Source organism: Akebia trifoliata, chromosome 15, assembly GCF_017979445.1.
Source record: "Akebia trifoliata isolate Shusen 1 chromosome 15, ASM1797944v1, whole genome shotgun sequence".
Lineage (NCBI taxonomy): Eukaryota > Viridiplantae > Streptophyta > Magnoliopsida > Ranunculales > Lardizabalaceae > Akebia > Akebia trifoliata.
The window spans coordinates 23777769-23794701 of record NC_141389.1 but is presented as its reverse complement, the minus strand read 5'-3'; positions in this window follow the sequence as shown (position 1 = coordinate 23794701).

The following is a 16933-nucleotide window of genomic DNA, read 5'->3' as shown; positions in this document are numbered from 1 at the left end:
GTACCCCATATGGAATATGTGGAGGTAGGGTTCCATCGCTTAGCCATAGCATGTAAGAGGTTCCAGACTATCTCAAACTCATGGAAGAAAAGAGCACTCCTCAACATGAATCTCCCAAAATTGATCTTCTCTACAGGGTGCATTCCTATGACGGTTGTTTTGACTAACTGATCGATTGGGTTATCGCCGGCAGCTAACATCCTGGTTTGACACAAAAGGGTATTTTAGCACTCTTCCAATGGTCCATGTAAGAGATCAATTTATTTTCTTTTGGAAAATCTTGTACTTATGGAAAATATTTTCTGGAAAATATATTTTCTGGAAAATGTTTCTTCTAAAGGACACTTCTTTTGGAAAATAATCTTTTTTTTGAAAAATATTTTCTTTTTTCTTTGAAAATTCGATTTCCATTTTGATTTAACTGGCCCGGTCCATCATGATTGTTGGATCGGATGGACTGGGTCATTATTGTAAAAGAATGGATTCTTTACTGGGTCGGTGCACCCATTTTAATTTTCAAAAATAAAATTTCTTTGATCCTTGAGGACAATCATGCACTTTGATCTCATCATTCACATCACTCACATACATTCATCCAACAACAGGCATTCATTCAATAAACAACCCGGGAACACCCACGATAAGTTCGAGTCGTGACCTATGGGGAAGGTTTCTAGACTCTAGGCTTACTACGTGCAATGCATTTTTATCTGGCCACCCTTGCCCAAGCACACCTATATACCTTTCGATACGTGGTGACTTGGTTTGATATACCGTATAGGTGATAATCTAAAACCTCAATTCACTTCTCTGAAGCCAAAAACAGCCAGTTTGATCTCCAGTTGAGAGGTGGCGCACAATGCTGAGCAAGGGCCCACTTAAATACCTCTCGTCTAGAATAGACGTAGTCTATCCCCCTCGTACAGTAGGGTACAGCGGGGCAAGATCTTGCTTAGGCACCGGTTTTGACCAAGAAGTGCAATTGATATACTTAGATTACCTTTTATACCTACGGGTACGAGTCAAGAGTTGTAGCTTTCATAAATGGTTTGGCATCCCACGAGGGGACCGACCACGTACTAGTACTACGTTGGCAATCGGGACATGTGACTGTGTGGCTTACAATAGGACAAAGGCTCAGGTCACCCCAGCATGGGTGCATCAATATGTCTCTCAGAATCACCTGATCAGACGGTATTGATGCCCCAGTTCGATATACCCTAAGGTACGTGACTGGAGTTGTGGGTTTCATGAATGACGTCGCATCTCCGAAGAGACCGGGCCACGCACTAGTGCCACGTTGGCTAAATGGGACGTGTAAGTGAGTAAAGCGGTAAACGTGCATGTGGTGTGTGCAAAAAGGTGGGGTGTGCCCGGGGCCTTTTCCAAACAAATGGGCCCATGGCCCAATCAAACCAATTATAACATGAATTATATGGATATAAGCACCATTCCAATCACATAAACATTTAATCATGATCAACATTATGACCAACATCAAACATGCATTCCCAATGACATTATGCATATTAAATAGGCAATTATCATGAATTAATAATATGGTCCGAACCATGGAAATAAGCATGCACATCACCTTCATATACCAATCATGGTAGTTTATAGTCCCGATCATCGCAATATTTTGATAAATTTCATAGTCCAATCGAGGGTATTTTGGGGCGACCCGAAATAATTCGAAATTTCTAAGGGTTTTGAATTGAGGGTATAATGATGATTGATGAGATAAAGAGGATGGTTTTGTTCATTTATTTTTTTAATTTTTTTAAAAAAATAAATTGAGCCCAATCAAGGAAATTCAAAAAAAGAACAAAACAACTTGAGCATATGTCGCCATTAGCAATATTTAAAAAAAAATTGATTCCATTATTTTTTGAACTTCCCTTTTTTTTTAAAAAAACTTTCTACTCTTTATTTTTTTTATTTTGATTTTCCTTTTTGTGAAACAAATTAATTTCCCCCTTTTTTTAGAAAATAAATTGATCTTAAAAAACCAAGATAATAACGTCGAGCTTAACGTCGAGATCAGCAGCTTAACGTCGAGATCAACGTCAGCTTAACGTCGAGATCAACGTCAGCTTAACGTCGAGATCAACCTATAACAGCAGTCTAATCGTCGAGATCAGCAGGTTAAATCGTAGAGATCAGCCTATAACAGCAGACCAGCGTCGAGATCAGCCTGTAACATTGGATTTTTCGACGAATTGCTCGCCATTTCAGCGCTGTGATGAGAGAAATCCCTTTCTGAACTTCTTCTGCTAATGATTTTAATCATCTGAACCCTAAAACTCTGCCATTTCTCGATGTTTTATTCATTTTTTTTTTTTTACACATTCAAACCAGAATCGCGTTTCAAGAAGAGAGAATGGTTCTTAGCTTTCGATCACGAAAACGCAACGATTCTGAAGCCAAATCGATTGGACTAATTTCAACGATCGAATCAGAGAGATCGAATTGGTTTCTTCTTTGAATTTAAACGATGAAACCAGATGCGTCCTGATGAACCGACTTTGTGGGAGAAGAACAAAATAGAATCTAGCATGACACCACTCTCATTAGTATGCTGTAAGGGGGGTAAAAATAAAAAACGAACTTTTCTTGCTGCACCCCAACGAAACCAGCACATTGTTGCTGTACAGAAACTTCAAAAGGACCATTTTTTTACTTTTCGTTTTATTGCTGTCCATAGGCAGCAAGACTTGCCTATATAAAAAAAACTAAAACTAAACACCTAAAAAAAAAAAACAAAAACAAATAAATAAAAACTCTTTTTTTTCGATTTTTTTAAACATTATTGAGGAACATAACAAGCATGTTTCCTAAAAAAAAATCATCATCTAAAAAACGGATCGACCTTCCTAAAAAAAAAAACCCTTTGTTTCATTATTCCATACTCAATCGTCATTATTCCGCCCCCAATAAAATTATCTTTTGAAATTTAGTATTATTCAAAGTCACCCTAAGTGACCCTCGATCGAACCACACAAAAAAAAATGTGCCACGTTAACATACTCGAAAATTGAACAAAATTTAATGATTGGGCCCATAAATAAATGAAAAAAAAACGATAATCGGACAATAGTAAGAAATTATCTAAAAATTAAATATAAAAGAAAGAAAGCAAAAAAGAAATAAAATCTAGGTCAATGGTAATATTCCCATACTTGGGGTTTTTCAAGTCTGATCCTCAATGTCCCCAGTGGAGTCGCCACTGAAAGCGCCATCGATCCGCGGGGTGCGCGGATCCGCTTTTGACCCTTGAGGTTTGGGAGTCGCCACCTAGTTATTACGGTCTAGGAACCGATCAATGACTCTAAACGGATAAAAACTAATCTAAAACCAAAAAAGCTGAATTCGGGGATCAAGTTACGGGGTTGGAAGGTGTTAGGCACCAACCCCGCCCGGCCAAAGCCGGTCTCTACTAAATTCCCAAGTAAATTACATTGCTAAAACCTAGATAAGAAAATAAATAAAAATAAAAAGTTTACCTTTCCGATGGCAAGGACTTGGTTCCCTCAGATCTGACAAAAAGAATTCCTTGTACCGTGCTCCCTTGCTTCGTTCTGCTTCCGGATTTGACTTCGGATCTCCGAGGCAAGGTATCTCCTTGTTTTTGAATCTGAACTCTTCAAGTTCGTTGCGGATTTGGGGATGTTTTTAAAAGGCTTTTGGGTGTTTTCTAGACTAAAATTGAAGGAGGGATGTTAGCTAAGGAGTTGGGGCTCCAAAACTAGGGTTTATGGGGGGCTAGGGGAGCTTCTAGACCTACTTCTCTTAGGGTTTATCATTTGATACGAAAATAGGGTGTGAGCACCTCTATTTATAGATGTTTTTTAGGGTTGATTTGGATAGAGTTAGTGTTTAATTAGAGATCTTTTAATTAGAGTTGTGTTTTAGTTAAAATTGTTTTAGGTAGAATTGTGTTTTAATTAGAACTGTTTTAGGTAGAATTGTGTTTTAATTCAAATTGTTTTAGTAGAATTGTTTTTAAGTTAGAACTCTATTAGATAGAGTTATTATTTAATTAGATCTCTATTATGACTTTTGGTCTTATTTGATTGACTTTTAATGTTTTGACTTTAGTCTTAATTGATTGACTTTAATTTTGACTTTAGTCTCACTTGATTGACTTTAATACCTTGACTTCAGTCTTGCTTGATTTACTTTAAATTTTTGGAAAACCCTCCTCTAAAATATTTTTAATTCTTCGGACCCCCAAATGGAAGGGTCCTTAAAGAAATATCCCACGAACCCTTAACAATTTTGCCTGAGAGTCCGATTAATCGATTTTTTAGGTTCAAAATTTTAAATTAATTTCATTAATGTTTAAATTTAATTATTTAATATTTTATTTATTAATTTCGATTTTTTTAATTATGAAAATTATGAAATTACCGTTTTACCCCCGAAGAGGACTTTTCACGTTTTAAGTCGGTTTTTAATGTTCCAGGATGTTTTAGAATCGATTTTTCGTAAGGAATTCAATGAAAATATTAGTTTTTGTTATTTATGAAGATTTTTGTGTGAAATGGTCGTGAACTTTGTGAGGGGCATTTTCGTAATTTTGTCAAATTCTATGAAAATTGGCGAAATGATTTATTTGATTTCGAATTGTCATTTTATCTGTTCGAATGGGTTTTTCTAAGCGTAACGTAGGCTCTAGGGTTATTTTGAGGTTAGGGGTATTTTGGTAATTTGATCATTCTTAGTGATTTTTATCGTGAAATTTCTTTTTGGTCTGCAAGATGATGATTTCTATGTTTCTGGGGTCGTATTTTCCTAGCGTAGCGTGGTTTCTAAGGTTTTGTCAATTCGAGATACCTCATCTGGATTTCTGAAACAAATCTGGTAACAAAGTAAAGCAATGGAATACACATCCATCATTGGGAATCCTTGCGATCGGGTTGACGAGTTGATTAATCAGGCGGATGCAAAAATGGGGTGTCTACACAACTTCTCGAGAACGAGTTGCTATCAATGGCGTAACGTGATATGACGATCGCCCAATACTTTCATAAGGTGAAGTCGATATGCCGTGAAATTTCAGAGTTAGATCCGAATGCTGCTATTGGAGAAATCAGGATAAAAATAATAATTACCCATGGTTTGCGACCCGAATACCGAGGCTTTGTTGCTGCAGTACAAGGATGGCCGACACAACCATCACTTGTTGAGTTTGGAAATTTGCTTGTTGGTCAAGAAGCTTTGGCTAAGCAAATGGGAGGAGTCTCGTTGAAGGATAAGGAAGAAGCACTTTACACAAGCAAAAGTAAAGGTAGCTTCAAGCAGTACGTCAGAGGTGGATCTAAAACGAATGGTGACAAGATAAGAGGTCATCAAAGAGAGGGAGGCTATCGTCTAGGGGGAGCTTCAAAGAATCACGGTAATAGTAGAAGGTTCGAAGGCGATTGCTACAATTGCGGGAAGAAGGGTCACATGGCGAAAGACTGTTGGTCTAAGAAAAAGCATGCTGAAAGTAATGCTGCTGCTTCCAGTTCTAAAGAGAAAATTGAAGATGAATGGGATGCTGAAGCATCGTTTGTAAAGGAAGAAGAAGAGGTAGCTCTTACAACTACATTTAAAGGGATTGACTACGAGAATGACTGGATCGTAGACTCGGGGTGCTCAAATCACATGACAGGTGATACACAGAAGTTGCAAAATCTGTCCGAGTATAAGGGAAGTCGTGTGGTGGTGACAGCTGACAACTCAAGGTTACCGATAGCTCACATCGGTAAGACGATAGTCACACCTCGTTATAATTCTAACCAAGTGCCACTTCAAGATGTCTACCATGTTCCAGGAATTAAGAAAAATTTACTATCTGTGGCTCAACTGACATCATCAGGCTACTATGTCTTGTTCGGTCCCCAAGATGTGAAGGTGTATAGTGACCTCAAAATCTCAGAAAAACCAACGATGGAGGGACGACGATTGGAATCAATTTACGTAATGTCAGCAGAGTCTGCATATGTAGACAAGACAAGAAGGAACGAGACAGCAGATTTGTGGCACATGCGGTTGAGTCATGTCAGCTATTCTAAGCTAAGTGTGATGGTAAAGAAGTTGATGCTTAAGGGACTTCCTCAGCTTGACATGAGAACAGACACAGTCTGTGCGGGATGCCAGTATGGTAAAGCACATCAATTGCCATACGAGAAATCAAAGTTTAAAGCAAAGGAACTATTAGAGTTAGTTCACTCTGATGTGTTCGGGCCAGTCAAGCAACCATCAATCGGCGGAATGCGGTACATGGTAACCTTCATTGATGACTTCTCTAGGTATGTGTGGGTTTTCTTTATGAAAGAAAAATCTGAAACCTTTTCAAAGTTTAAAGAGTTCAAAGAGATAGTTGAAGGAGAAGTAGGAAAGAAGATCCGTTGCTTGCGCACAGACAACGGAGGAGAATATAGCTCGGACGAGTTCTCTCTATACCTACGAGAATGCAAACTACGTCGTCAGTATACATGTGCCAATACACCACAACAGAATGGTGTAGCAGAAAGAAAGAATCGACATCTTGCAGAAACTTGTCGGAGTATGCTACATGCAAAGAATGTACCGGGAAGATTTTGGGCCGAAGCTATGAGAACAGCAGCCCATGTGATCAACAGACTTCCTCAACCAAGGTTAGAGTTTGTTTCACCCTTTGAGAAACTGTGGGATCGAGTATTTGGATGTGTATGCTATGTATTCGTTCCTGATCATTTACGTAGCAAGTTCGATAAGAAAGCAGTCAGATGTATCTTTGTTGGATACGATAATCAGATAAAGGGATGGAGATGTTGTGATCCTACAACTGGAAGGTGTTATACATCGCGAGATGTGGTATTCGACGAAGCATCTTCTTGGTGGTCCTCAGGAAAAGAGGTGTTGCCAGACTCAAGAGAATTCGAAGACAAACTACAACAAAAGATGGAGGAGCACACTGTCAACATTCAACCAAGTTCAGATGAGGCTGGAGATCTACATGACAGTGATGGTGATCAAGAGATGGCCCAGAATCCTTGGGAAACTGGTGTGTATCAACAAGAAGATCATCATGGAGAAACGGAAGTATCAACTCCACAATCACAACTGAGAAGGTCAAACAGAATTCGCAAACCAAATCCCAAATATGCCAATGCAGCCATAGCTGAAGAAGCAACTGCTAAAGAACCCGAGACATTTGAAGAAGCATCACAAAAATCTGAGTGGATCAAAGCTATGGAAGAAGAAGTCATAGCGTTAAAGCAAAATCAGACCTGGGATTTGGTGCCAAAGCCAAAAGATGTGAAACTCATATCCTGCAAATGGGTTTACAAGATAAAGCGTCGTCCAAATGGATCAATTGAGAGGTATAAGGCTAAACTGGTGGCTCGAGGGTTTTCTCAACAATATGGGCTAGACTATGATGAAACATTTAGTCCGGTGGCGAAACTTACAATTGTACGAGTCCTACTAGCACTTGCAGCCACCAAAGATTGGAACCTATGGCAGATGGATGTGAAGAATGCCTTTCTACACGGGGAGTTAGATCGAGGATCTATATGATCCAGCCAACAGGTTTTCAGAACCAAGATCATCCTGAGTATGTGTGTAAACTGCGAAAGGCACTCTACGGATTAAAACAAGCACCAAGGGCATGGTACGGTAAGATTTCTGAATTTCTTACTCAAGGTGGCTATTCAGTAACACCTGCAGATTCCAGTTTGTTTGTTAAAACTAATAGAGGAAAGTTAGCTATCGTGCTTGTGTACGTGGATGATTTAATCATAACGGGTGATGATGAGGCATAAATCCTTCGAACAAAGGAGAATCTATCTGTTTGTTTCCAGATGAAAGAACTTGGACAACTCAAGCACTTCCTTGGTTTAGAAGTTGATCGTACACAAGAAGGAATATTTCTCTGCCAGCAAAAATATTCTAGAGATTTATTGAAGAAGTTCGGAATGCTCGAAAGCAAACCAATCTCAACACCAATGGAACCAAATGCTAAGCTGTGTGCACATGAAGGAAAAGACTTGAAAGATGCAACGATGTATCAACAACTGGTAGGTAGTCTTATCTACTTGACTTTGACTCGACCTGACATTTCTTATGCAGTTGGTGTGATGAGTCGGTACATGCAAAATCCAAAGAAGCCACATTTGGAAGCAGTCCGACGAATACTAAGATACGTGAAGGGTACAATTGACTATGGTCTTTTGTACAAGAAAGGCAAAGATTGCAAGCTAGTGGCTACTGTGATGCTGACTATGCAGGAGATCACGACACTCGCCGATCAACTACTGGGTATATGTTTACTCTTGGATCGGGAGTGATTTCTTGGTGTAGCAAGAGACAACCGACTGTGTCTTTATCAACAACAGAAGCAGAATATCGAGCAGCAGCAATAGTAACTCAAGAGAATATGTGGCTAATACAGCTGATGAACGATCTACATCAATCAATAAATTATGCGGTTCCATTATACTGTGATAACCAGTCAGCAATCCGTTTGGCAGAGAATCCAGTTTTTCATGCAAGAACTAAACATGTGGAAGTGCATTATCATTTTGTTAGAGAAAATGTTCTTCAAGAAGATATAGAAATGAGACAAATCAAAACAGATGATCAAGTTGCAGACTTGCTCACAAAAGGATTGAGTACTGGCAAGTTTGAAAACTTTCGTCGTCAACTCAACATGGTGCAAAGAGTAAGAGCTGGTGTTGAGGGGGAGTGTTAAAATTCAACACCAGCCCAAATTGAAAAGCCCACATTTATTGTCCAAGCCCAATAGTTATTTATAGCCCAATTTCTAGAATCTTCCTAGAGAAAACTCTAGATGTCTTTAGATAAGAGAAAAATAGAAGATTTTAGAATTATAGATATTTGGTAGAAAACTCTAGACTAATAGATATTTTTAGAAAGTTCTAGATGACAAAATTGTAACCACTAGATTAAGAATGTGTTGGCACAATCCTAACCATTAGTTAAGGAGGTGCCACTAGTATAAATAGGGGTGAGTTCTCTCATTTTGTAATCAAGTAGTAAGAAACAAGTTGTGAGAAATAAGTTGTGAGTAAGAGGTCTTGAGAGGTTGTAAAAAGTGTGAGTGCTTGTAAAAGTGTGTTTTTTTAATAGAGTGTTATTTTCTTCTTCAACTTGTGAGTGATATCTTTATTGAGGGTATAGTACAAGTAAATTGTTTACTTGTTTATATCCAATATTTGTGCATTTAGAGTCAAGTACTCTAGATTTTTCCTCAACATACGGTGTGTCATGTCCTTTAAGGAATGGGCCCATCATTATCTCGATATAACGTGAGGTGAAAGCTTATATTCTTTATGAAATCTTGACCAAACAGTTGCGGAATCTTTTCCTCAATGGCTATTGGCCTATTAGGTCAAGCCAATTATCGTATGCTAGGTGTAGATGCAAGAAATTGCTCTACCCTTTCCTTCTCTCTTAGCTCGGGCGGACCTGCAAATCAGCCCACTCCGATGATCAAGTTAGACAAATTGATCAGTGTAATTTAGTTTTCTTTTTAGATAAGAAGAAATCAAACCTCCTTTACCTATAGCCCTCTTCCTTTTATAGGCATTGATCAGGTTCGATTTCTGTGCCACCCTTTGAGGTGACCTAGGGTAGTTAGCTCACTCCCTGACATGTCAGCTGCAGGAGTTGTTACAACTGCCCTGCCACTTCTGGGATGGCGTGAGTTGTTAATGCTGTCAATCAGCTGTCGCATATGTCAGATCCGTACAACCGACCTGTGCTGCCATTACCCGTACTACCTAACATATCGGTGACTCGGGTCCGAGCTCAATCATCCATTGGCACCCGAGGAGTTCAATTTACCGGGCTTACATATAAGCCCATCCGAGCTTTGGAGACACTTCCGAGATTAAACTCCTGCCACGTGTCCTTATTTCAGAATTTCCCCCACACTAGGTAGGACATAAAAATCACACCTACATTCTATGCGTTCCAAATCAGTATTATATTCTAATTCAGTATTAGGTTGGTTAATTATATATAACTAGAAGGTGGTATGTGCAAATGTACATTGATAAGAAGTGCTTATGTATAATCTAAAATATTAATTAAATGGTGATTTTGAAGATTACATGGTAAGAAAGATAATTTTATAATTTTAAAAGCTAAACAACATGATTTTATAGACATGCAATGACAATTTTTTTATAACAAAATGATCATGATCATATTAAGTTCAAATGTTAAAGTGGGGGCATTTTTGAAATCCAAAATTTTGTGTGAACCACTTCTACTCTTCCTTCTCTCGTTATAATAGTAACTAGAAGTTGGCATGTGCAAACCCACATATATCTGGAGGGCTTATTTATAATTTAAAAATGAATTAAAAGGTGGTTTTAAAGATTTCACAGACATTTTTGTAATTTTCAAAACTAATCAATGTCGTTTCAGGGATGTGTGATTGCCATTTTTTAGGTTTTTCATAAAAAAAAAGACAATGATTATATTAAGTTTTTTGTTAAGATGATGGCCTTTTTGGAATTCAAATTTTGGTGTCCAACTACTTCTACTCTACCTTCTCTTATTATAATAGTAAAGATATATCAAATGAAAAGAAAAAAATAAACATAAATAAAGCCTCAGTTGTCGAAGAAATCAAATCTAGGTTAGCAATTCCTATGATCCATTTAAATTCCACATTTGTTTCGACATTTTCAGATCTTATCAATTTAGCTTCAAGACACATTTATGATCATTTATTCACCAAGCGATCACATTTATTTTTCATTGTTTTAAGATACCAAACTTTTCAATCAAGTGGGGCCAAGCATCAATTTGAAAAGATTAGGGGAACTTGCATATGTATCAATATCAATTAAGATATTCTATATTAAGAAATTCTAATAAAGTATAATATTTATATATTATGCTAGTTTCCATATCTTAGTTGATGTAATCTCTACAAAAATTCTTAACAGACTCAGTTCTTACACATGGTATCAGAGCTCAAACACCACTGAGCACATCGATCTTGGAGCGTCGTTCTTAGGCCATGGCGCCACCGCCATTGACGAATCCAAACCAATTTTTTTACATTATTATTATTATTTTCTTCAATAAAATCACATCTTCTTCTATTACTCTACAAATCTCCCACATCTATATATTCATTTCTTACGGTCTCATTTTTTTTTCCTTAAAAAAAAAAAAAATCTCTCCAACAAGAGTTCTTTCATTTAAATCACATAATCTTAATTTCTTTGCTCTTGGGAAAGATCGTGATAGACCTAGTCTTGTAAGCCATCGGCTCGAACAGACTCAAAAAAAAAAAAAAAAAAGAGCGAGATGTGACAATGATGTACTTCACATACAAGCAATGACCACCAAGAAGTAGAATTGGATTTTTGGAGATCTAATAACGTGTTACTTAATGAGATCAAGAGAAATTATTCGGAGAAACCAATTGTATATTCCTTCTTCAAAAGATCATGCAACTGTGGGAGGATGTTAGAGATCCGAATGCAACATATTATGATACGTGAGATACATTGTATCTCATCTCAAAAGAAAGGGAATCTTAGAAAATAATATATGTAGAAATATCAATTAGGATATTCTACATTAGGAAGTTCTAATAAATTAGAATATTTATATTAGGCCAGTTTCCCTATCATTGTTTTTTTTTTTTTGTTTAATGGTTTCCCTATTATTGTTGATGTAATACCTATAAGTATCTTATTAAGATTCATATAATATTCATCCAACAATTATCAAAAAATTTCATAATTCTACATCTCTCTCTCTCTCTCTCCAACTAACTCAAGTGACTCTTAGTGAATTTAATAATTTTCTTCATTTTTTTAAAAAATTTTACATCCTTGCACGTAAAATTAAAGCCCTCACAATCTAATTTTATTTCCCTCTATTATTTGTTAGAAATTGAAATTATATGATTTAGGGTTTTTGTTTGGAGTTGGTTTTGGTAATTTTGGATGATTTAGATGTTTAACCAATGAATTTGACTTTTTTGTATATATCTAGATTTATTTTTCGTTAATAATCAAATTTATGTTGGATTTGGGAAAAAATTGAGATTTTTTTCCTCTACAAATTCGAATATCAAATACATTTTTTGGATTTGAATTTGGACATAGGTGTATCCGAAACGATAAGTATCCGTTGATGGCCCTATTGTATACTAATGGTTTGGTATGGGATGAAGTGGGGCATAAAATGGGAAATCTGAGTGGTACAAAAAATCGAATTTAGCGGGTTTGAATCATTGGAACATATCTGAATAAAAATGGGTCCAATATGACTTACTGTTCTTAGACTTGAAATTACCTCACCCAAACCTCGGGAAGATTTTTCCATATCTGGGGATGTTTTTAATGTGAAATGCATTTCAACTTGACCCAACGTAACTCAAGTCTGACCCATTGACCTAGGTTCAAGTCACACAAGAAATTTTATACACTGAGATCAAAGGGATTACTAAATAGTCGAACCTAATGTACGGAATTTTCATTAATTCTAAGCTACACATTTCATTGCACCAAAAGGGATAGCCACCCAGACATTTGTAGATATATGAAAAAAGGAGATACCCACCATCGGCGAAGGATCCCGTTATGACACCATGACACATGTATGTTACAACCTATGAGATTTGTGAAAATAGAGATCATGATCCCTTTTTATCTAGGAAGAGGTATAATGGTTCATCATACATATTTCAAATATAAAGTTATATTTGAGTTAGCCATTCTAAGCTTATATCTATTTTCATGCAAAAATTGACAATGAATCTAACTTTCGATTATTTATCAGTCTTTCAACTAGATTGTTAGGTTAAGTTTTAGGAAGAGGATCCTTTGTAGTGCACGATTCCTATCACTACTAGAAAAGAGACTTATACTGACGGTTAGATCAGTCGCTAAATCCACACAAGTCCGTCGTAGAATATTATACCAATGGATAGGTTATTCATCGGCCCTTGTCGGAGTTGGTCGCGTCGATATTTGTTTGATCGAAATAGAAAATTCTCGCAGCAACAACACCTGTTGAAGAAGCAAATTTTGATTAGGTTTTGCGGAATCAACTAGGAAAATAAAATAAAACACAAAGATATATTTACCTTGATTTGATCGATGAGAAACCCTAGACCTCTAGTCGAAAATCTGAAATTGTTAAACGAATCGATCTCTTTGTCCCTAATCAGCTCGATCTCTTCGGATCAAATCTTCGTCCCTAATCAGCTCTCTCTTCGTCCCTAATCAGCACTTTCTTCGGATCAGTTCGATCTCTTCGGATAAAAAAACGGAGATCGAGAGTTCATTTTCGACAAAAAGAAATATACTTTTTTTCTCTCAAATTCGATAGAGAGGCAGAGAGCTCGTTTGGTTGGAGGGAAAAAAAAATAAGGAAAACAAAAGGAGAGGGAAAAAAAACTAAGGAAAACGTAAGGAGAGGGAAAAAAAATGAGAAAATAAACTCTATACCGACGAAATATTTTTTGATCCGTCACTATAAGTCCTCTACACCAACGGATACAATTTTACCGTTGCTAAATCCCGTCGCTATATATCAATTTTCCTGTTGTGTATAGCATAGTTTCAAGGGTTGAAAGAGCACCACATTAGTGGCACAATTAGATATCACTTTTAAACTATTGAGAGTTCAGTAGCCATTCATTTTTAAAGACGTGGATTTGGAGAAAAAAATATTATTTTTTGAATTTTTATTTATTTATTTTTAAATCAGAGCAAAGTCATGATCTCAAGAAGGCTGAGATGTTAATTCTTTTCTAATATAGTTCTGTCATCCATTGAAATTGTGCAACAGTGTGCTGCAAAGGATCTGCTTCTTGAGCTTTAATCTAACGACTTGAATAAGTTCCTCTTTTGTAATCCTGTAAATAACAATAGTAAGGTTAATTTTACATACTTGGGTTATTTTCTTGTAAGTTTTGAAAGAGATGGGAAAAAGGCTATAATGGCTTTAGAAATTGGGTTTGGGATTAAAACACGAGTGTTTCTTCTTATTGTTATTTGATCTTAAAATAAAAAGGTTTTGATCCATTTCTAGATATAGGTATTAATTAGTTGCGAACCACATTAATCATGGTGTCCTTTTCTTCTCTTTTCCCTTTTCTCCTTTCCTTGCTATTTTATATATAGTTGCGTTGAATATATATATATATATCCAAAATCATAACCATTTAACATTGAAGTTTCTTTGGTAGGTAACAGACCAATGTAGCAAGCCTCATGACCCAAATGAGAAACTTAATGTATTTAGCCCTTATAATAAGGTTTTATTGATTTATGTAACCTAATTTTTTTTATAAATTTTTGGAGTGCTAAATTAGAATTATATCTAATATTTAAATAAAGGTATTTAAATAATATATATATACACATTTAATTGTTTTTAGTTTTTACAAACATAAATGGATCCAACCAAATTGAAGTAGGGTTCTATCTTGGCCCGACCAAATTGACAAATTTTATGGCCAATCATTGGTGAGATGAGAAAGAGAGAATAAGGGCTAGTGTGAGAAAATCTTTTGACTTTGACAAAAATTAATCTGAAAATGACTAAACACAGAAATGAGAAAGAAATGGCCTCAATCTATGGTTAAAGTCCAATTCCCTTATCAACAATCAGTCGATCACCAACTTCAATTCTCACAAAAATTCTGTCTTTTCTTAACCTTTCTAGGAAATAAAAATGGATGTATGTCTCTATAATCTATCATGCCCAATAATCCCTAAAAACTTGGGAAGAAAATGTTTTTGTGGAAAACGATTTTCAGCAAATCCTCTGCTTGTGTTCGATTGCAAATCTTCTAATCAACCCATATCGTGAAATTCCACAAGGAATAGTACCTTATGAATCTATTTTGGAATGCAGAAGTTCTTTTAGATAAACTCTTGGGGTTGTATGATGGTAAGGAATTCATTTTCAAGGGAAAATAAATTCCTACTTATGAAAATGAATTCTTCCTTTGGATTGCACATAGTAAAATGAAGAAGTCAATTGTTGACTTTTTAGTTTTGAAGGTGGGGCTAATCATGATAGGAAAATATTAGGAGAAGGAAAAATTAATTTCTAAAAAGGTAAGATAGGCAAAAGGATGGGAATTGCTTTAACCGGAAAGATCATTCTCAAGAAAAAAAAAGTGCTACATAACATATCTGAAAATTTGTAGTTTTGAGAAAAATCATTTTCCAGATAGGCAAACACAGTCCCTTACGTTTTGTTTGGATTGAGAGAAATGGATAGATGAGAAGAGAAAATAAATGAATTTCTCTCCATTTCTCTTGTTTGGATTGTTAAGTGAAGAGAGAAGAGAAAAGGGGAAGTTTTCTTTCTATCCAAAAGTGGAGAGATTTGGACAGAAATCCTTTAAAAATTATTTATAATTTCCACTCTGCCCCTAGAACTCTTTTAAGACATTATAAATTTTCAAAATTGTTCCAATTTCTCTTCTGTCAATCCAAACATGGTGCAGAGAAACTGAGTTTCTCTTCTTTCTCTTCTCTTCCCTTCATGGGTTTCTCTCTTCTCCTCTTCTCTCCGCTTCTCTCATTAAGAGGATTTCTTTACATGAAGCCAATGATAATTCAAATCAATTAGGTTAGATTTCAACAATCCAGATTGAAGAAATTGGAAGTCAGATCTTGTAAACCAATATTTCCTCAAAAAATTCCCAAAGAAGTCTAAAATTCCATAAAAGTAGCCAAAGGACCAGACTATAAGTTTTTACTAAAATTCAACCATCTTTAAGACTTTAACCCATTAGTAACTTAACTCTCTCTAGCTCTCTCACTCACACACACACACACACACATTCAAAGGAAAAAAAAAAAGAAATCTTAAACTCAACATAAACAAACAACAACAATAAACTTAACACAGTCTTATAGATGCAGGGGAAGAAGATTCATACTTGAATAAAATTAAAATTAACAGTCTTATAGATGCAGGGGAAGAAGATTCATACTTAAATAAAATTAAAATTAAAAAGATACACCTTTCAATTAAAAAACACAAACCCATCATCTCTAATATATGCCTCCACCAATCCAACCTCTCCAAAGCTTTTTAAAACAGTGAAAAAAAAAAAAAAAAACAGAGTCATGATAAAACAGACACCCCTGCTTCTACAACTTAAATCAGATCTCATCTACTACAAGACCCTCTCCCTGTAACTTACAGAGAAGGATATCATCCAATTCATCAATAAGAACAACATCTGCCCAATTCAGAAGACCCCAATGGATTTGGCCTTCTAGGACTTGGAGATTGTCCTCTGGAGCTGCAATAGATGAAGCAGAGCTTGGCTTCATCAACTTCTTCTTCTTCTTCCCCATCATCCACTTTTTCTTAGAAAACAAACCCATGATTGAGAAGACAATTTTCTTGAAAATTTTGGCTTTGATCTGTCCTCTCTTTGGTGGAAACCTTGCATTTCCCTGAGACATTGAAATAGATATAATTAATTGAAGCTTGGTGAAGATGAAGAAAAGAAGAGAAGAGTAAGTTGGGTTTTATAGGAATCAGAGTTTTAAGAAAAGGAAATTTCTTGGTGGGTAATGTCTCCAAGAACATTTCCTAAGACTAACTTTCAGTTTGGGACACGTCGTATAAACTTAAAAAACTATTTTTCACCATTTTGGTGATCCTTCATTGTAATTGGGACACGTGGATGGATCAGTGTGGTGATTTGAGTCTTTATTGTATACATTCAGGAGGAAGTTTAAAGTTGGACTCCCAATATAGAGTAGTTCTCTCATTAAATGCCAGCAGAAGAGATGGATTCTTTGATAGAAAAACGATCCTTTGGTAAGATTTTAACTCTTACTAAGAGTCGTTGAGCTCAAAAGTATTACCACATTGGTAAATCCAACACCACAACAGCCCTCTAGATTTAATGGAAAAATTGATATTA